Source organism: Mus musculus, chromosome 14, assembly GCF_000001635.26.
Source record: "Mus musculus strain C57BL/6J chromosome 14, GRCm38.p6 C57BL/6J".
Lineage (NCBI taxonomy): Eukaryota > Metazoa > Chordata > Mammalia > Rodentia > Muridae > Mus > Mus musculus.
Window position 1 is genome coordinate 19906478 of NC_000080.6, and position 21857 is coordinate 19928334.

At 45.8% G+C, this 21857-nt stretch overlaps 1 protein-coding gene across 7 annotated transcripts in view; it reads right to left on the reverse strand.

Moving 5' to 3' along the window:
• The window catches only part of Gng2 (guanine nucleotide binding protein (G protein), gamma 2), a 105268-nt gene that overhangs the window by 33920 nt on the left and 49491 nt on the right, over positions 1–21857 (reverse strand). Inside the window, exon 4 of one of the 7 annotated variants that reach the window (NM_001285909.1) lies at positions 17391–17457. The exons of the other annotated variants lie outside the window; for them this stretch is intronic. The gene's annotated coding sequence lies outside the window, so the exon portion shown is untranslated. The remainder of the gene's footprint in view (positions 1–17390; positions 17458–21857) is intronic. 7 annotated transcript variants of the gene reach the window in all.

Below are 21857 nucleotides of genomic sequence, written 5' to 3' on the forward strand. Positions count from 1 at the left end.
CTAATCACTCCTTATGAATAAGAGGATTTTGGCATGGCCATTTATTTTATGTACTTAAAGAGAACATTTTAAACAGTATCGATTGCAGAATAAAAAGAGGCTCTGGCTGTGCAGTGTTGCTGATGGAACTGCTTGTTGGGAGGTATGATATAAATGTTGACACATGAGTGACAGGGAAAGTTGAAATCACTTCGTTTTCTAGAGGAGGTGTGTGTATAGTGGTAACTCTTGCAGTGTAAACAATAACTCACTCCAGAGAGTCATCTATTGCATGGGGACCAGCAAATGACCACATACTAGTTAACATTATCTTCTCAGCAGGTGCACACACACACACACACACAGAGAAAGAGAGATATTTAAAAAAAGAAAAACAGGGAGGTAGTGGGATTAGAGGTGCAGTTTAGTGGTAAAGCACATGCTTAGCAAGCAAGAAGCCTGGGGTCGTGAGTTCAACCTTTAACACCACAAATGGAAGAAAAGGAAGGAAAGAAGGAAGGAAGGAAGGAGGGAAGGAGGAAGGAAGGAAGGAAGGAAGGAAGGAAGGAAGGAAGGAAGGAAGGAAGGAAGGAAGAAGAGGAGATAATGTAGAAGAGAGAGACAATGAGAACTGAGTGGCAATGTGCTACCTATTCTTCCTAACCCGAAACTTACAAAAGGAAGCTGAACCATGCATTCTGCATCATCAGGAACATGGGCCTTTGACTTCGTAATTCTTTCAGAGAGACTAGTGATCATAGCCTGACAGAGGAGCTCCCAGTTGGGCCAAAATCTGCACTTCCTAACAGAGTATGTGTGTCACCGGCTACCAGAAAAGGCAAAACCCCAACCTAGATTGTATCTGGTCACCTGCAGATTAGTCCCTTTTTGAGTGGTTTCCAGAAAATGGTAAGAGAGAAGTTGGCACACTAGTGTCAGGCTTGTTGCTTGCCTCAAGAATGCATGACTGCTCCGAGGTGAGAAGTGCCAGACTCAGAGCCTGGGTGGCTCCCTCTCCGAATGTTGTCCTATGACCCTTCTACCACCAAAGAGCTACTGAGTCAGATGTATCCAGGAGCAGGCATGGTAGGGTAGAGCAGGAGTCTGTGCTGATGATGCTCTGCTCGTCCTCGAGGCTGGGCACTTACTGTGTAGAGGAAGGCTGAGTGCACAGTGCTATGGAGGACTTTCATTCATTAAACAGTAGTTAGCCGGAGCACATTAGGAGCACTTTCAAGCTGCTGTTATTAGTTTGTATTAATGAAGGAAAGAAACAGTTGATAACTAATCGGTCGCATACTACATTAAGGGATTATAGTACACTGGAAAAAAGAACTAGAGTGGTATGCCAGGGAATGACAGGAGCTGGGTGGAGAACCTTCCAGAGGCACGGTCAGGGAACTTGATATTTGAACCTGGGCCTGCGTGAGAAAAGTTCCTGGGTGGTACCACCTAACAGGATTGCAGATGGGAGGGCGGGGGATGTTAAATAATAAGTGTTCATTTGCTGGTCCCTGTGCAATGGATGACTCTCTGGAGTGAGTTATTGTTTACATTGCAAGAGTTACCACTATACACACACCTCCTCTAGAAAACGAAGTGATTTCAACTTTCCCTGTCACTCATGTGTCAATATTTATATCATACCTCCCAACAAGCAGTTCCCTCAGCAACACTGCACAGCCAGAGCCTCTTTTTATTCTGCAATCGATACTGTTTAAAATGTTCTCTTTAAGTACATAAAATAAATGGTCATGCCAAAATCCTTTTATTCATAAGGAGTGATTAGAGGCCAAATGTAAGAGACAAAAGTGGGCGGGGCATGCAACCTTTCCACCCACAGTGCCACTAAGCTAGAAAGTAGACAATTATCTATCGCCTTTGCTGTTTTGCTGCTCATCTTCTCCAAAGGATGTTGACTTGGGAACTGGGAATCCATTTTTCACAAAAAAGCTGAACATTGCTCATCCAAAAATCTGAACTCTGAAATGCTGCAAAATGTGGCCAAGAGGTCACAAAACTCCATAGTTGACATTTGTGACAGGTTGTGGGCAAAACACAGGGATACTAAAAACACTACATAAAATTATCTTGAGGTTTTCTGGGATATCTCACTATATACGAAAGTATTGCAAAGTCCAGAACAAAACATCCCCACTTCTGGGTCCTGAGTTTTATAGATAAGACTGATATATACATGATGTACATACACCATATCTCTTTGGAGTAGCCAGTAATTGTGTAGATTCACAAACCACCATCATCATTGCATGTACCATCTTAGGGAGCTGTTAAACCATGTTTGATGCTCATTTTCTTCCATTCTGTCCTACCCTGATAGAAATAAGACCCCCTAGGTCACAAGAGCAGTTCTGAAAAGGCCAAGGTTATAACCTTAACTGACCTTAGGTAACACACCAAAAAATCCTTAAGTCCCTAGGTTGAACAGAACCTAAAAGTATTCCTGTAGACAGAACCATCTATCCAAAACAGATCTTTTTTATAACCACCAATGAAATACTTTAAGTATATGTCTGTACTGGCTAGTTTTGTGTCAACTTGACACAGGCTGGAGTTATCACAGAGAAAGGAGCTTCAGTTGAGGAAATGCCTCCATGAGATCCAACTGTAAGGCATTTTCTCAATTAGTGATCAAGGGGGAAAGGCCCCTTGTGGGTGGGACCATCTCTGGGCTGGTAATCTTGGTTCTATAAGAGAGCAGGCTGAGCAAGCCAGGGGAAGCAAGCCAGTAAGTAACATCCCTCCATGGCTTCTGCATCAGCTCCTGCTTCCTGACCTGCTTGAGTTCCAGTCCTGACTTCCTTGGTGATGAACAGCAATATGGAGGTGTAAGCCAAATAAACCCTTTCCTCCCCAACTTGCTTCTTGGTCATGATGTTTGTGCAGGAATGGAAACCCTGACTATGACAATGTCATACAGGTTTATGTACTCAGAGTGACACTGTTTTATTTAATAAACATGGTTTCTTTTTTCTTTTTTGCAGGTGGTAGCTCATGAAAGAAGGCCTTCTCCAGGAACTGGCTAAGGATTTTTCTATGAATAAGCAAATTTTAAAAAGGCTCTAATATCAGTTTCTTTCATTTACTTTAAGCAAGTATGAAATATGAGGCATCTGCAGCCTGTAGAATGACAACCCTTATGTTCTGGGTAAATTAAATACAAGAGATAGGAAGTGTATCTGAATTGCCTTAGAAAATATGAGTACAAAAAATAAATTGTCGCCCGGAGTGGTGGCGCAAGCCTTTAATCCCAGCACTTGGGAGGCAGAGGCAGGCAGATTTCTGAGTTCGAAGCCAGCCTGGTCTACAGAGTGAGTTCCAGAACAGCCAGGGCTACACAGAGAAACCCCGTCTCGAAAAACAAAAAAAAAAAAACAAACAAACAAACAAAAAAAAAGGTCAGAACCCAGTACTTAAGAGCATCTTTGACCTACTTAGGTGTACTTTTTTTTTTTTTTACTGTTTCTTAAATTTTTAGAAAAGCATCTGACGGGCCCCCAACGGAGGAGCTGGAGAAAGCACCCAAGGAGCTGAAGGGGTCTGCAACCCTATAGGAGGGACAACAATATGAACTAACCAGTACCCCCAGAGCTTGTGTCTCTAGCTGCATATGTAGCAGAAGATGGCCTAGTTGGCCATCATTAGGAAGAGAGGCCCCTTGGTCCTATGAAGGTTCTATGCCCCAATATAGGGGAATGCCAGGGCCAGGAATGGAAGTTGGGGAGCAGGGGGAGGGGATAGGGGATAGGGGATTTTCGGAGTGGAAACTAGGAAAGGGGATAGCATTTGAAATATAAATAAAGAAAATATCTAATAAAAGAAAGGAAGGAAGGAAGGAAGGAAGGAAGGAAGGAAGGGAGGGAGGGAGGGAGGGAGGGAGGGAGGGAGGGAGGGAGGGAGAGAGAGAGAGAGAGAGAGAGAGAGAGAGAGAGAGAGAGAGAAAGAAAAAGAGAGAAAGAAGGAAAAAGAAAGAAAAAGAAAGAAAAGCAAAGCCTCTGACAACCCTTCTCCTGAATGCTGGAAGCATTACTGACGTCCAGACTTCTCACGAAGTTGTCTTTCCCTCCCTTCAAATCAACAGCCACAACTACAGCAACCTGAGAGGAGACCATGAAGGTGGGTCTGTGAGTAGCCCTCCAGCACTGAGGACTGCGCTCCCTGACGGGGTGGGTCTGCTCTGATATCAGGAGATCAAAGGCACTGGCCTCCATTGGCTCACCTTATTATTATTTCTGGGCTGCTTTACGAAGACTTAAAATGAAAGGAAAAGAAAAGTGAACTACAAAGGCTCCCTGATTCGAGTGTGCGGAGTGTTTGCCTGCCGAGTGGGTTTCCGCACTTCAGTAAGACAGGTTTAATGTTGTTCAGGGGGAGAGGGATAATTGTGTGGCTCGCCCGGGAATTTTTAGAGGATGTTTTTCTCTTGTAAGTGTGGTATCTTGTGATGGAAACTGGAAAGGAAAGACTCAGAAGCTGGAAAGTTAGCGAGGCCAGGAGGCTGCGGACTGAGATGTGTCACAGTACTCAGGGCACAGAGAGCATTGGTGAGGAGAGGGACCCTGCGGAGAGGGCTTGGTACTGAAAGCAGAAGCTAGAACTCTGGGTCGGAACTTCAGCTGCATTGAGTGACTATGCGTGAGCTAGCTCATGCTGGGACTTCCGGTACTATCCTCATGAATGCTGCTTCCTTTCTGGTTCTTTCTTTTAGTTCTTCAAGAGACCTGGTATGGTATTTATTGCTCCTCTTCCTGTATCAGTGAATCCCACAGATTTGGACTCTGTTAGGCCACACCCCCCAAAAGCAAATCCCTGAGAAAGACACGGAAATGTATGGAAAATCTCTGAGGCCAACAGCAACCGGGTGAAAAGGGAGTTTCAGACCTTCTCACTGGAGGCATCACTCCTGGGTTTCCAGGCTACTCTTGGTGATTATTCTCAGACTCTCCTCTCTTTGATCCACCACCTCCAACCCCTAACCCCCCTACCAGCTACCACCCCCTACCCTGTACTGCAATCTACTGAATTCTCTGCCTTTGAACTGTCCCTCAAAGCTACTGGACAGAGACTTAACCAGGCTCACATGCCATCATATGTCAAGGAGCCTCCCAGTCTCCCAGCAGCCTTGCCTGGTTCTTTTTCTACCACAGCAGCTGGTAAGGCCCCCGAGTCCTGGCTGGACAGGACACTTAGGTGAGTCTGGAACAGTAAGAGTGCTAAGTGAGCACAGACCACAGGACCCACCTCTATGAGAACCCAGAGTTCACTACAGTGGATCCTGTTTCCCACCCTCATGTCCCCAGTTCCCTTTGAATGATTTTTCCACCCTTTTCTTCTTTCCTCAAAGCTCTTCTTGTACCCCCTTGCTCTCTGTGCTCATTCTCAGCTGGTCAATTTGCTTCTTATCTCAGAGAGAAAACAGCAACAACTAGATGAGAATGTGCATATCCGCCCTCCTGGATGTCCCCTCCCCCACCCCACCCCACCTGAGCATCCTTCCTAAGCCTGGCTTCTAGGGTGAGTGAGTGCCTCCTGCCCTGTGCCATCTCCTCCTTCCCTGTGCCATCTCCTCCTTCCCTGTGCCATCTCCTCCTTCCCTGTGCCATCTCCCCCTGCCCTGTGCCATCTCCTCCTGTCCTGTGCCAACTCCTTCTGTCCTGTGCCATCTCCCCCTGCCCTGTGCCATCTCCTCCTGCCCTGTGCCATCTCTTCCTGCCCTGTGCCATCTCCTCCTGCCCTGTGTCATCTCCCCCTGCCCTGTGCCATCTCCTCCTGCCCTGTGTCATCTCCCCCTGCCCTGTGCCATCTCCTCCTGCCCTGTGTCATCTCCCCCTGCCCTGTGCCATCTCCTCCTGCCCTGTGCCATCTCCTCCTGCCCTGTGCCAAATCCTTCTGTCCTGTACCATCTCCTCCTGCCCCTGAGCTCCTGGTTTTCTCTGACATCAATAGGTGCTCGAGTCTCTTTATCGGAGAACACTCATCAACATGTAGACATACCAAACCACCTCTCATCTTAGAAATAAACAAAAGGGCTAGAGAGATGATTCAGTAAGAGTGCTTGGTGACTAGACATGAGCCTCAGTGTAGATTCTGGTACTCATGTTCTTAAAACAAGGGGGGAGGCAGTATGGCTGGACATGTAACTCCAGTGCTATTCGTGACAAGAGGCTGCTCAAGCTCTGGGTTCAATGATAGACCCTGTCTCAAAGGAAAAGGATAGGAGTGATGGAGCAGGACACCCAATGTCCTCTAATGTATACGCCACATGCTATCCAGCTAGCCAGTGATGGACAGCGGAGTCCCTGTCACCACCTGCTATTCCAGATGCTGCTGCAGGGAACACACGTCTATAAACAGCATCTCAAGGTCGACCTTGCAGTTCTTCAGATGTCCATCCTTAAGTGGGATTGCTGCACTACTAGACCTCGCTGGGGGCTTCACCACAAGCTTTCTACCTCAGCCTCCTGAGCTGCTGAGATTATAAGCTTGTGTCATGGAATCTGTTTGTTTTTAATTGTTTGAGTAACTCGCATACTCTCCATAACATCAGCACTGTGTTGCACTACTAGCAACATTGCTCAGAGCTGACTCAGGCCTCTGTGGCCTTCACATCTGGAAGTGCTGTCCTGATCCTTCAGTTCTTAGCCCATTGCCCGACTCTGCTTGTTTGGCACTTCTGACCACATCAATGGTTGTTAGCACTGGTGTTTCTGGATTCTTGTCTTACTGTCTTATTACTTCCTTCTTAGCTGTGCCTGCTTGGTCTCCACCATCTCCTGGATCCCCACATCTTAGTCTGTTTGCTTTTGTCTACACTCATGTTCATCACCCTATATGATCCCACTCATTGCCGTGACTATAAAAACCAACTTAGATCTCCCAGGCTTATGTTTCCAGCACCAGTCTTGTCTGACTTCTGGAGCCATGTATCCAACCGCCGGCCTGCCCTCGCTACATGAATGGGCAGCCCCCACTTGCTGTCACTCAGTCTGGACTGTTGATTCCCTCCAGCAGACTGGCTCCTGTGGCTTTTGCCATCACAATCCTAAGCTCTGTGTTTCTAAAGGTTCAGACTGAAAACTCTCAGGGAACCTCCCTGCCATGAGTATCTCTTCTCACATCTGCTCTCCACTAGACCGACAAACTCCAGGACTCTTCCTCCAGAATACACTCAGAATCCAGCCCTCTCTTCACTGCCACTACCACCTCACATTTTGTTCCTTCTAGAACATATAAATAGCAGCCTGTGGTCCCAAACTTTGCCCTTGCCTCCTTCAGTCCACTTCTTGTACACCATTCAGTGTTCTTTTGTAAAAGCTACATCAGGTGGTGAGGCCTGTAACCCCAGCTACTTGAGAGGTCAAGTCAGGGGTTTCTTCAGTTCAAGACCTGCTTGGACTATAACTTGAGTTCAAGATCAACTCAGGCAACTTGAGACTTTGTCTCAAAATTAAAAAAAAAAAAATAGAGCTAGGGATAGTGATATAGCTCAATGGTAGACCACTGACCTAGCATATGTGAGGTTCCAAGTTCAGCTCCTACCACTCCATCACACACACACACCAGGATGTCAGTTTGCTCACAACTCATCCTCACAGCCACAGGTCTAAGTCCTTCCAATGGACTCCAGGCTCTGAATGACTAGGGACCAGGAATCCTGCTTATTGGCTTTCTACTGGATCCAACTCTTTATTCCAATATGATGGCAACATCAACTTGCTGTTTCTAGAACAGTCTTAGGACCTTTGCACTTCCTCATGCCTCAGTTGGGCCTACTTTTTCTATTCACTTTAGTCACGCCTCCTTCAACAGTATCTCCTTCATGCTGCTGTATCACTAAGTCTAGAATAGCTCCTGACTCCCAGTAGAATGAGTGAATAAATTACTAGTTTATTTTTAGTAACTAGTCATAGTACACATTAATGAATGAATGAATGAATGAATGAGGTACACATGTATAGTTTTTGTCCAAGAGTAATCTGATGATGGGCCTAGAAAGGTCTACTGCTCTGAGACTTTATTAACCACAAAGAAAGCTTAATGGAAGCTAGCTTCCAAGATTCTTGTTGATGAGAAGAACAGCAAGATATCCTGAAAGGTGCAGTAATGGCACTTATATCCAGGGGGTAATCAATGACCTCCTAACTGGAATTGAGGCATGCTCAATAGAAGGGAAATTATGGTTGTCCTTACCATCTTAGCCCACTAACCAGCGCCTGGTGAGGACATGGGTCCCAGAGGAAAATCCACTATTGCCACTTAATCTCTAACTGCATTCTAAACAGTTACCCATTAACCAGCAGGTAAGTGTGTCCTCATCTCTCATCAGAGGAGCTTCTCTGCACACACAGAGACCATTCCAGAAAGTCACAATGAGTCAAAAATGAAGAAAAGAACAGAGAGTGCAGTGCTCATTCCTTATCCATACGTCTACAACACAATTCCTACACCTAAGACTTAGGAAGCATCTTGGAAGGGGGAGTGCAAAGACTGTAAGAACCAGAGAACTAGGGTGTCTGCTAAGAGATAGTGCCCTCTGGACACCACAGAGAAGCTGCTCCCATGAAACCTTAGCAGTACGGTTGCCTGAACAAGACCCAAACAACAGTACCATCTGATGAACCAACATGGATGGAGGTGAATCTCACAAGACCCTGTGCTGCTTAGTGTTTGTTGACACAACCTCAGTCATATGGGAAGAAGGAACGTCAACTGAGAAACATGTCTCCATCAGATCTTCTGTGGGCAAGTCTGTGGTGGCATTTTCTTATGAATGATTGCTGCAAGAGGTCCCAGTTCACTGTAGGCGGTCCCACGCCTGGACAGGATCCTGGGCTTCCTAAGATCAAGCCGAGTGAGCAGTATCCCATCCACTGGCGGCCTCTGCATCAGTCCTTTCCTGCCACGGCTTCTTGCCTTGACTTCCCGCAAGGATGGGCTGTGATTGGGACATACAAACCAAAGGAAATCTTCCCTCCCCAAGTTGCTTTTGGTCACAGTCTTTATCACACCAAAGGAAAGCAAACTAGGACAGACCCCATCCATAGATAAAGAACCATGGTTAATCAATAACGGCTGAGCAAGAGGAAGTCATCCTCTTCAGGGACAAGGCCCATGATAGATTATTCAATCTCAAGACGTCAGCTCTAAATACAGATACATCCAAGCAAAACTAAACAGACTCAGCAGGTTGTATTTATAAACTCGCAAGTGTGTGTGTGTAAAACAATAATAATTAAAGAATATGAGGCCATGAATTTAAGGGGTGTAAGGGTGGGGTCAGGGTATACGGGAGCAGTTGGAGGGAGAAGAAAGAGGAAACGGTATGAAGATAGAACTTACATATGAAATTCTAAAGAGAAAGAAGGTATCCTATTGGCTCTAAGCTTTGCATTACCAATATAGAGAAGGTGATCTGAAGTCTGCTTCCTGTGGCACTTCTGGGACTTGTTAATTTTATTTAATTTTTAGAAAGGTAAGCAGCAGAAAGAAAGGTCATGTCCTAGGACTCATACTGTATTGTCCTGTTTAGGGGAAACACCACTAAAGTAGAATAGAAACAGACTTTGTGGCTGAAGAAATAATAGGGAGGTCATGTGACTAAGATCAACGACTGACTGGAAGTGACCCTCACACCCTGAACACTAGTACTGACACTAGAAGCCTCCAGAAAGCCAGAATCCTTTCCCAGGCAAGGCCCAGCCTGCAAGCAGGACTTGTTTCTTCCACAAATGAAAGCCAAGGTCAGAGCTCACATCCTGAGCCATTTAGCTTCCTGTGGATAGGACTTAGGAAGCCCCATGGCTATGGTGGCCCTTTCTCATTAAGGCAGGATGGGGCTGGGTAAGCAGAGCTGACTTTGCCAAGAGGAACCAGAGTACTTTGACCATATTTATACAGTACATTCACCAAATACACCACAGGAAGTTCATACAAAAGAATGGAAACTAATTCCTGCCTCGCCAGGCTGCCATTCAGTTGACTGAGAGTGGAGCACCAGGTTGTATGCAGAGGTAAATGCTCACTGTTGGGAGCATAGCACAGCGATCCTTGCACAAGTACATCTCCAGATGAACCAGGAATGCTAAGCATGTAGAATTGTCTTTCCAATGGGAAAGATGTAAAACCTATTCTCCCATCCAGAAAGCTGAAAACTGGAAGTGACTAATTGCCTGGTGATCTGTGTGATTTGTTGGCTCTAGGCTTACCAAGTTCCTACAATCAACACTAGAGGTGGCTAGTAATCTAAATGATACTTAAAGCCAGGGGCTCCCCAAGCTCTTACAACAAAGACTGGAGACCTTTACATTCTCTGTATAACCAGAGGCTGTCCAAGCTCCCACAACCAGGATCAGAAGTGGCTAATAGCCCAAATAACCTCTATGTTATCTGTCTGATGAAGATCAGGACAGACCCTTCCTAAGACCCTTAAGCTAGTATAAGTAGCATATCTCTAAAACCCATCTTCTTAGAAGAAATGACAGGTACCCTGAGTGGAGTAGTGACGTAATTAAGCTTCCTTAATGTAGCACATCGGGATTGTGTTACACTAGGAAACTTTCCTTACAAATTATATTGTGTTTAAATTTGTTGGGAATAAACCTCCTGACATCAGACTCCCTGAAGTTTGATCTGGGCTGACAGAGTCCATCTGAGCCGAGTTTTCATTCTCATCTCTCCACGGTGAGAATGGCCTGCCCTGACCACTTGCAGGGTCCCCTCAGCTCACTGCATAGGAAGAGGGTAGAAAGGGAGTTTACTGAATTTCTAAAGGCAAATGCTTCATTGTTGGGGAAATTAAAATGAGGGCAGAAACATGTTCTGATAAAATCAGATAACATCATCATGGCAAAGCTTTCTAGAGGTACGCATTACCCATTAAAACTGTTGTCTGTCTATCATACTGGGATGAGGGCTTTCCGGACAAATGAACCTCCTAGCTTCTCCTCTCCGCCTCATGCCAATGTCCCCTGTGTTCCTGTGGCAAGTGACATCAGTATTATCCTAGTGAATATTTCCATGAGAATCCAAGCGAGGCTGAGTGGAAACTGAGCACCACTTCTAGTTGGAACCTGAGTATGTCATCGACCCCATCCACCTTCATTCACTTTCGGTTGCAAGCTCCCAGCCTGTGTTCATGGCTAGAGTCTGGTATTCTTCATCCTGTGTCCTGCCTTAAGGAGCAAACTCCACTGGAGCTTTGGGGGACGATGTGATTTATGGAGACTCATTTTCTGAGCCCTGGAAGGCTGCTTAGTGAAGCTGACCCTAAGCAACCTCCTTTAATTTCACATACGCAGCGAGCAGAACACCAGAGGCTCCATGTCAGGATGACTTTCCCCAGTCATCCACCACTAGGGTACCAAATCAGAGCTTGGAGTAGACAGAGGTCCCATTACAGTAGCTCTTTATAACAGCCTGAGCCACAGCGACAGCCCTGAAGCTCACTCAGCCCGTCACTTGCAGGGCTTTCTATCCAGGCGACTCTGTGATTAAGCAAATCAGCCCAAGGAACACTGTAACACTACGGAGTCAGTTTTGAACTTCAAGCCCTGGAGTCAGGAACACTATTGTAGATGCCCCCTTCATTCCTGAGACAGACAGACACACAAGACAAAGTATATAGTGGTTCTTTGAAAAGTCCTGAAGGTGTGGTTTGCTAAAACCGAAGCAGGCCTCTAGTGGGCTCTGCTGCTGCTCACGGCCGTTGCTGTGAGGGCACAGAGGCGGGAGAAAGGCAGCACAAAAGGGTTCTCCAGGAGCTTCGGTGTCGCCATGGAGGGAGCCCGTAGCAGCCGTAAGTTCTTATGGCTAACTTACTTCTCAGTGTTTGCAAAGGCCGTCAGAAGACTGTTTTTGTCTGTTTGCGTTAAGCTTTCAGCCTTCCTTCCCATAATGTCATTCTTCCAGAGTGTCCAGGAGGCTCGCTTACACTAACTGGGCAACTGAAACCTTGCCTGCCCTCTGGGGTATTCTTTCTTTCCATATAGAGACTTGGGTGGTACATCTACTCGTAGGTTCAGTATGCTGAGAGCCTGGGCCAGACAGTGAACAGGACATATTCCTTGCTCATGAGCACAACACAAACACAGAAACAAACCCACAAAGAAATCATTTCAAGGTAGAATGGTGGCACTAGCAGAGAGAAAGCCCAAAGGCCACTGGGAGGACAAGAAAGGACACTATTTGGCTAATTTTACATCAAGTGACACAAACTAGAGTCATTTGGAAGCAGAACCACAATTGAGAAAATGCCCCACTAGGTTGGCCTGTGGGCAAGCCTGTGCTACTGTCTTGTTTGATAATTGATGGAGAAGGCCCATTTCACCCTGGGCAGTGCCACTTCCTGGGGAGGTGGTCCTGGGTTCTATAAGACAGTAGACAGAGCAAGCCATGAGGAGCAAGCCAGTGAGCAGCGTCCCTCACAGCCTCTGCTTTGGTTCCTGCCTCCGGGTTCGTGCCCTGTTTTACACTATGGAACTGTAAATTGAAATAAGCGCTATCCTCCTCAAGTTGCTTCTGGTCATGATGTTTTATAATGATGATAGAAACCTTAACTAAGACAGACATCCTATTTCCTCCTGCTCACTCTTCTCAGAGCCGGGAGTGCACATGTGCACCATTACACCTGAGCGGGAACTTCATAATTTCACGGAGGCCCTCCATCTGTGGTACACCACTTTGACATCCTAGCCATGCTAAGATATGTAGGCAGGTGCAGTCACTCTTATTTTCTAATTAGAAACTGGAGTTCCAATAAGTTCACAAGTTCATTTTAACAGTAGACAAAGCTGTCAAGTAGACCCTTGGTTAGGAAATAAAGGTTTCTGATGAGGTCCTTAAAGCCAATCAAAAAAGAATAATGCTTGCTAAAAGTAATTCATACTAAAATGTGAAAAGCCAATATGTTACACTTACAGAGAGACACTTGCATTTAAAAAGGTTAATGGATTTATAATTACATGATGAAGGTGGGATGGGGGTAGGAACTGGATGTAGGTCTTTCTAAACAGAGAGAATCTTTATGATTTTTTTTTTTTAACTAACTGTCTTAGACTGAGGTGAGCCACAATTTGGGTCTGTGAGCCCATCCTGTCTCAGGCAACTTCTCTATTTTGCCCTAAATGCAAGAGCATCTTGCTTATCAGCTCATGCCTTATTAATAAAAAAGTTAAGCACAGTGAATGAAACTTGTACCATTCTCCCATCCGAAGAGGGTGGTAATATGGAACAGAATCCATTGAAAGTTTGCCAAGCAAATGTCTTTCCATTGAAATTGAAATCAAATACGCAGAGAGACTAGGAAAATAAAAATGTGTGTACCTCCAGACTTGCATATGCATGGCATAAAAATGTGTGTACCTCCAGACCTGCATATGCACGGCATAGCCAAACAAAGTAATCTGCCCCTTGGCTTCCAACAGAGCTGCGTGTCTCTGCCGCGTGCTGCCACAGTGCAGATCCATACCTCACGTTTCCTGGAAGCTGGGTTGTTCACTGTCATTCTGAGATTTACAGTGATGCTGGTGACAGCCCCTCACTGCAGTCCCCCTGGCTGTAGATGCCGGTGCTCTGCTAATCTACAACAGAAGGAAGCCTCACACAGAGGACAGCATTTCCTATCCGCTGACATTTCCTCTGCTCAAGGTGGTATTTTAAAATAAGAGTATTATGAAAAATAGACTGAACCCCACCACCACCACTCCCACCCCCAACCCCCCCATCACTGATCCACCCCCTGTATGCATTCCTCCTCCACATGTGGGAAACTATAAAGAAAGGCGTTTGCCAGACTGCCCAGCTCACAGATGCTATCTTCCTGTTTTAATAGGAGCTCTAGCAGCTACTCTGGGCAAATCCTGTTCCAAGTGTCCGCAGGGCGGCCCGGCCCTCACTCTGCACCACAGCCTTGCAAAGCGGCTGCCATCTCTCTCTGGATCACTAACCCACCCTCCCCACTGCTAAGGAATTGTCGGCTTGGGCGGAGTGAAAGGGGTCTTTGTGCACAGGAGGTCGTTATTTCTTCAGCAGACTCTCACATAAAGGCCTTTTTGTTTTGCACTCTAGAAAAGCTGAGCTCTTTCCCAAGTCTTTGGAGAGGGCGGGGATGCCAAACGCAGGAAGGACTCTGTGGGAGAACGTGCAAAACTGGTGATGTGGAGGTCTAGTGGTGGCCCTCATAGGATGGTCCTCGTCAGGGAGTTGAGCCCGTTTTCCAAGGTGAGGGTGATGGTGTCCAGTTGTTGCTAGGAAGTGGAGACAGGGCTCAGAGACCGATTCAGAATAGACATGGTGACTCACAGCTATGATCCCAGCACGTGGGGGGCCAAGGCAGGAGGATAAAGACCTGAAAGCGAACCTGGGCTACACAGTGAGACTGTCTCAACTAACCAAAGATTTACAAGCAAATTATTTTAGCTTGGTACCACAAAAAAACAGTTCTTGGGTTGTTTGTTTCCACCTGTGTGCATGGTTGGGTACACACCTGCCAGTTTGTACGTGTGCACAGAGTGTGGAGGTCAGAGATAGCACAGAGGCAGAGCCTCCCAAAACTGTATTAGACAGTCCAAAACCATTTTGCAGAAGGCAGGAGAGGCTAACCTCAGACACAGAGAGCTATTTTTCTATTTACTTTGAAACAGGATCTTCTGTCATCTAGGCTGGCCTTGGATCCGTATGTAGATGAAGCTGGCTTTGAACTCCTGATCTTCCTGCATGTACCTCTCAAGGCTGGGATTACAGACATGCACTACCACACCCAGTTGATGTGATGCTGGGGACGGAACCCAGGCCTTTATGTATGCTGAGCAAGCACTCCACTAACTGGACTATATACTCTCAGAGTTAGCTTATTCTTTATCAACTTAGCACTTAACATAACTTATCATTATATCCAAGTGTTATATAAAAGGTGAAATTATGATGTTTATCCTGAAGATGCTAAAGAAAACATGGGGAAAATGACAAGTCCTTAGTGATGGGCACATCATGAAGCCACGAGAACTCAATGCTGGCTAGCTTGAAGCCGAATTGGGTTACTGAAACAGTCTCCACGGGAGACAGGCATCACTGGAGGGAATGCTTCGATGCCTAAACCAGAGGGCTGTACTAGGGTCCCAGACTGGCACACTCTTCACCCTTACACCGTCTTCTGTCTGTGTATTTGTGGGTCTGCAGTTTTGCTTCACAGTAGTCTGGTCCTTAGAAGAAGTGGCATGCTTTTGGGGGATGTGATCATAGTCTTGCAGGCACTATTCTAAATACTAAGTTAACTCAGTGGCTCTCTCTAGTATATGGTGAGCATTAATGTGACCCAACCTCATTGTTTAGGAAATGGACTCAGACATAGTGAGAAGACCACCTGGACGCACAGTTTGCAGGTGGCTGAGCTGGGATAAAAACGCTTGCAGACTGGATACAGGATATGAACTTTGATCTCATCCAGCCTCTTAGGCGTTTGAATCCAAATGGATCTTAGAGATAATCTTAATTATTTCACTCTAAAGGAGAAAAAAAATGAGCCTCTAGGAAGTCGGGCAGGCCATCTAGAGGGAGGGCGGCTGGCTCTTGGTAAGGTTTCAGCTGAACAGAGATCCCTCTAATCCCAGTGAAGTGGGAGCCCAAGTCCTCCCCTCACATCCTGGCTCCCTTGTTGCCATGACTGCAATGCTTGACACTCATCAGGCCTGTGTAAATCCCCGACATCTTGCACAGGTACTCATGGCTGGAACATCCCTGTCATTTTCCTTCTTCTGATGCCTGCAGGTTGGAAGGGAGCTTGGATCCACCCCAAACAGGTACTCTACAAGCCCAAGGCCTCCCGTGCTCACTTTGACCTCCCATTATAAATTCTGTCCACAGCAAGCCCTTCTAGCAATCCTTCACGGCCCTGTGTCTCCTCTCCCTGCTCTTTAGATCACTTCTTGTGACGTGGTCGGTAGTTACATCCAGTTGTATGTGCATTTACTTCGCAATTCGCATTTCTGAATGTTCCAGGGGCTATATGGATTTATCCAGAAATACCTAGAACCTCATACATGGGAGGTCCTCAGCTACTACATTTTAAACACATTTATGCCACACTCTCAAAAGCACTGTTTGGAAGATGGTCTTACCCACCCGTAGGTTGCCTAAGAAGTACCTAGTGTTCTGAGCCCATGAAGTCTGCCATGTCACCATGTCATGGGACCACGTCTCTCCCCAGGGCAGAACATATTCAAATCAACAGCAGGATCCCACTTGACTTCCAAACTTTCCCATCACCAAGTGTCCAAAAACCTTCTAGATACCCTAGAGGTGGGACAGACAACACTGCCAGGTTGCAACACAACATGCAGCAGAGACCAAATGGCCAACCTGAAATGTCTAAATTATATGCTCCATCAAAGAGACACTTCTGTGAGAAGTGAAAAGCTAACTAAAATGATTGTTTTTACTTTTGGGGTTGTTTTGTTGTTGTTGTTTTCCTTGTTTGTTTGTTTGTTTGTTTCGCCTTGGCATGTTCAGTAATTATATATAAGAAACTATTTCTTTTTATCCCTTCCTTTCTCCCCTCATTCTCTTAAAGCCACACCCTCTCTATACTTCTCAGGCTGTCCATGAACTCGCACCTCCCTGCCTGTACGTCCTAAGTTCCAGAATTACAGAAATGCACCATCTTACCTGGCTCTGGCACTAGTCCCACAGATGCTTAAAACAAAACAAAAACTATTCTTCTATGTATTAGCCACCACTCATACAGAGTGTTATTGTTAGTGCCTTTATGTTGCCTGTATCTCTATAAAGGGTGGAGTTAAATTAAGTGCCAGTCACTGTCTAATAAAGTGCACATCACAGAACTGAAGTGAACATGGTGTTTGCTGCAGCTGAATACAAAAGTGTTTTCTAAATTCTATTTATTTGGTGATGGAATAAGAGGATGTTAAAAACACTTCTTAAGTGCCCTTTGGTTTTCTGACCCCTCATGAAGAAGGTACATAGTAATTTTCATGGGGATGTGACAGTCTGCTGGGTTTTATTCCAAAGCTGTTCTCCAAGCAAAAGCCTTTTATATTTGACTTTTCTGTGTGAGGAATCTTATTTATTACTCATGTCAATAAGCACAAGTTATTGGACAGACTGCAAACACAAGTAAGCACCCTACTGGGGACAGGCCGGAGATGAGAAGCTACACATTGCTTTTAGAAAACACCTTTGTGAAAGATGGAACGGAGAGACAATTTTAAATTTGAGCTTGACCCTCTGTCTCATTTTGCCAAGAAGCAACTGGAAAACATTGGTAAAACATCATATTTTTGTGACCTGTTTTCAATGTAGACTTTGTCTACATAAAGACAACTAAAGCCAATGAGCTACACAGCTCTGAGGTGCCGAAGCAGCGAGATGTCACATACCAAGTGAGGAATGCAGAAGGGGTGAGCTGTTATACAGGGCGCCTCAGTCTTAGTCACTGTTTTATTGCTGTGAAGAAACAAGATGGCCAAGGCAACTCTTAGGAAAGAGAGCATTGAATTGGGAGCGTGCTTACAATCTCAGAGCCTTAGTCCATTATCATCATGGTAGGAAGCATGGCGACATGCAGGTAGGCACAGGAGCAGTGGCTGAGAACTTTACATCCTGATCTGAAGGCAGAAAGAGACAGTCTAGGCCTAGCATGAGCTTCTGAAACCTCAAAGCTCACATCAATCCAGTGACACACTTCCTCCAACAAGGCCACTTCCGAATCCTTCTAATCCTTTCAAATTGTGTCACTCCTCTAGTGACTAAGCATTCAAATATGTGAGCCTTTGGAGGCCATTCTTGTTCAAACCACCAGACTGGTCGTCATGGTGACACAGTCAGAGCTCTTAGTTCCAGGCCTTGTAAGTACCTAGAGCTCTGTTGTAAGTACCTAGAGCTTGTTTCCACCCATTTTGCTGCCACATCTAGAACATTCTCCTGCAGCTTTTGTCTTCTTCCTTTGTGGGGGGTGGGGGTGGGAGCCTGTTAAATCCCACTCTACTACTGTGTGTGTGATGAGTGAGAGAGAGAGAATATTAGGGGTACATGGTATTTGTGTGTCAGTGGGTGCATGTACATGTAGAGGCCACAATCAATCTCCTGAGGTGTTCCTCAGGAACCATTTGCCTGTCTTTCGAGACAGGGCTTCTCATTGGTCTGGAGCTTATCAAGTAAGCAAGGCTGGCTGGCCAGTGAACCCCAAGGATCTACCTGTGCCAGCTTCTCTGCTGTGATTACAGGCATATGCCTCTACACCTAGTTCCTCACATGGGTTCTGGGGCTCAAAATCAGCTCCCCATGTTTGTGAAGCAAGTACTTTACCCACTGAGTGATTTGTTCATTTCTAATAAAATGTTTCTGATGATTAATAAGAAGATGATCAAAAGTTCAGATTTCCTTTTGAAATCAGAATGATAATTAACAAGCTCAATGGTATAAATTAAAAAAAAAAAAAAGACCTGATTTTTCACTTTCGGGGAACAACAAATCTCCTTTGATTAATTCTACATACTTTTAATTGGAAGAAGTTTGGTGTCTGAGGGTTTAATTCTGCTCGCTGGATGTTAAGGGATAAAAAAGAGAATTCTAATCAAGTCGGCCCAGGCAGAGGTTCTGACACTAATCCTCCAGAGGGCGGTGATCTCTCAGGAAGATTACAGAGGCTACTGCAAAATGAACTCAATCCATCCTGTCACTGCCCTTAGAAAAATGGAATGCCATTTTTCAGTAGTTTCTTTTCTCCTGGAGGTCAGTGGTGCAACGAGTAAAAAAGTGTTTCTTATTCGCTCTTCTTCTGGCAATATCTGGGGCTTCAGAGAAGTGGGGCACACTGTCTACTTACTGCCCTGTTCGCCACACGGCTTCGGAACACTGCACTTCTGAAGGCCTCCGTTGCCCCACCCCACCATCCTGCAGCTGTCTCTCTCCTGCAGCAGCTTCAACCAACTCAAAGCCTGTTCTCCCAGAATATGTTCTGTTGGATCTACTTCTCTTTCCCCCAGAATTATTTCAGAGGAGAAAGTTTCCCACTTGTGGATAATCTCATACTGGTAGAGTGAAATATGAACTAACTCAGCATTAAACAGGTTCTCCTGGGAGGCCAGCATGCAGGGCAGCCTTTCCCGGTTGTCTTTGGAGGGTCCTACTCTGGTAACTCTTCCATCTGTCTTTGGAGGGCACAGGATGGCTGGGTTTTAGCACCCACTCTGTTTCAGTGTTTTCTTCTGGCTAAATGATAAGAGTTCTAAAATACGGTTTTCTCCCTAAATTAGCCCTGTTTAGAGAATATCAGCTGTTACTGATACCAAGACATTTTATGCAAAAGAAAATAACTTAGGGAGACCAGGGGCTGGATTTCATTCATTCACCCCATTAATGCTGTTCAGGAAAGATGAAGAAAAACACATAGGCTCCTATTCTCAAGGGCAAAGCTCTTGAGAAAAACACATAGGCTCCTATTCTCAAGGGCAAAACTACTACAGTAGTCCTATGGTATTGTCCTTCAAACGCCTCCCCCTCTAAAAAAAGACCCACCATAGGTTTATCTTTCAAGAAACCTTATGAGCTGTTGTATACCTCCACAGTGTCCCAACCCTCCCCCTCCCCTTCCCCCTTCCCTTCCCCCTCCCCCTCCCCTTCCCCCTCCCCCTCCCCGGGAACTGCTGCTGGTTGAGGCATCTGTGGTGTTCCCTGCATCCCTTAACTCCCCTTGCAGGGGAAAGTGTCCCTTCCAGGCTGAGGACACACTCTTTGAGAGCACTTGTTTAGAGTGATGACATTTTTTTTCCATGAAGTACTTTAGGGAGGGCAGTGAGAGAGCACTAGGGAGTGAGTGTATTCAGAATTCATTATATACCACATATGAATTTGCCAAAGAATAAACGTATGTAATCTAAAAAAGCATTTGAGAGACACACCACTTTTCTGTTAAGGAGAAAAGGGGTGAACGCACACACACTCACAGTAGTTTGTTTGCCCAGTACCTTCAGTTTGCCTCGGGCTAGCTTCCTGCCTCTAATCTAAGTTCCCCCTGTACCCCTCGGCAGGCCAGCTTCTGAGCTCACTTACGCTTCTGTTCTCTAACTTGGGGCAGAACAGTGTACAAAGGAGAAAAGACACTGTTGAGGTCTGCCCTGGTTACTACACTCAGACACATTCTTTCCTGAATAAAGGTGCAAACTGTTGAGTGGAATTTCATGTCCACTGATGTTCGTCGGGCACTGGTGGCGCATGCCTTTAATCCCAGCGCTTGGGAGGCAGAGGCAGGCGAATTTCTGAGTTCGAGGCCAGCCTGGTCTACAGAGTTAATTCCAGGACAGCCAGGGCTACACAGAGAAACCCTGTAATGAAAATATAAAACAAACCAAAAAACAAACAAACAAACAAAAAACCAAACATTGATGTTCTTATTCAGAAGGATCTTAGTTGACTGTACTAAGTGTTTGCTCTTCCTTGAAAATAGTGTCCTTATATGCATTCCCCCTCTCTCCCTCTAGCTCTATGTGTGTTTGTTTCTGTCTGTCTCTGTGTGTGTTTCTTTTGTAGGGATATACATGTGTATGCAGGTACACACACATGCACACACACAACACACACAAATATGTATGTGTAGAAGACAGGGATAAACTTTGGGTGTCGTTCATTCCTTGGACACCTTGCTATTTGAGACAGGGTCTCTCATTGGCCTGGAATTCTCCAGTCAGGCCACAGTGGCTGGCGTTTCTCCAGCTCACCAGCACCAGGAATGTAAGTGCACACCACCCGCCTGGCTTATTCACAGGGGGTCTGGGGGGTCAATCTCAGATCCTTGTGCTTGCAGGGCACTTTACCAGCTGAGCCATCTCTGGACCCTTACTGTAAGATAATAAGTAATAAGGAGAAGGGGAAAGTGCAGAACACAGATGAGCAAGTGGCCATTGATTCTTAATAGCAGTGGTGGTTTGCATGAAAAAAGGACTAGGACAGGTGCCCTTCCTTGTTGGAGGAAGTGTGTCACTGGGGGGTGGGGGGAAGGGGGTTGAGTTGGGGTTTTAAAACTCCAAGCCAGAGCTAATCTGACTTCTCTCTCTCTCTCTCTCTCTCTCTCTCTCTCTCTCTCTCTCTCTTTCCACCTCCTGCTGCCTTTGGATCTGGATGTACAACTCTTAGCTCCTTCTCCAGTACCATGTCTGCCCATGTGCCTCCATGTTCCCTGCTGTGCTGATAGTGGACTAAACCTCTGAACTAAAGCCCTAATTAAATACTTTCCTTTATAAGAGTTACCACGGTGTCTCTTCACAGCAATGGAACACTGAGTAAGATGAGAGCCAGGTCACAATGGTGAGCACCTCAGGTGCTCTAGTTATCTGACAAATGACTGAAGTGAAAGCAGTCTCCTATGTGGAAAGAAAAGCCTTGAAGGTAAACAAGAGCGTCATCATGAAGCAGCAGGCTCTTGGTTCTTCCTGATGGCACTGTGGGTGACTGCTGGCCAAAGGGCAAGGACAAGAAGTGTCTTGCTCCTTCCCCTCTCTCCCATGATAACTGAGAGACTCAACACATCCTGTTATCTGGTTTCTCTCAGAGCTACCAATAGGAGGCTGGTAGGCAGCAGGGCCAGTTTATCTCACATGACACTTAACACACTCTTCTGCCAACATCTGAGAAAACACAAGGGCCAGTCATGAGCCACCGGATCCACCAGAGCAGGGTTGCTGAGGCGATCCCGAGCCTGCCTTAATTAGGCATTTCACTTACAAATGAACGGATTAATTCGAGAGTCTCACTTGAAGTATCTTATTCCTGTGGTTTCTTTGAAGCTTTATGGAGATTTAAAACAACTACAACAAAAGCCACAGACATCACTCTCTAAGCAGATGTTG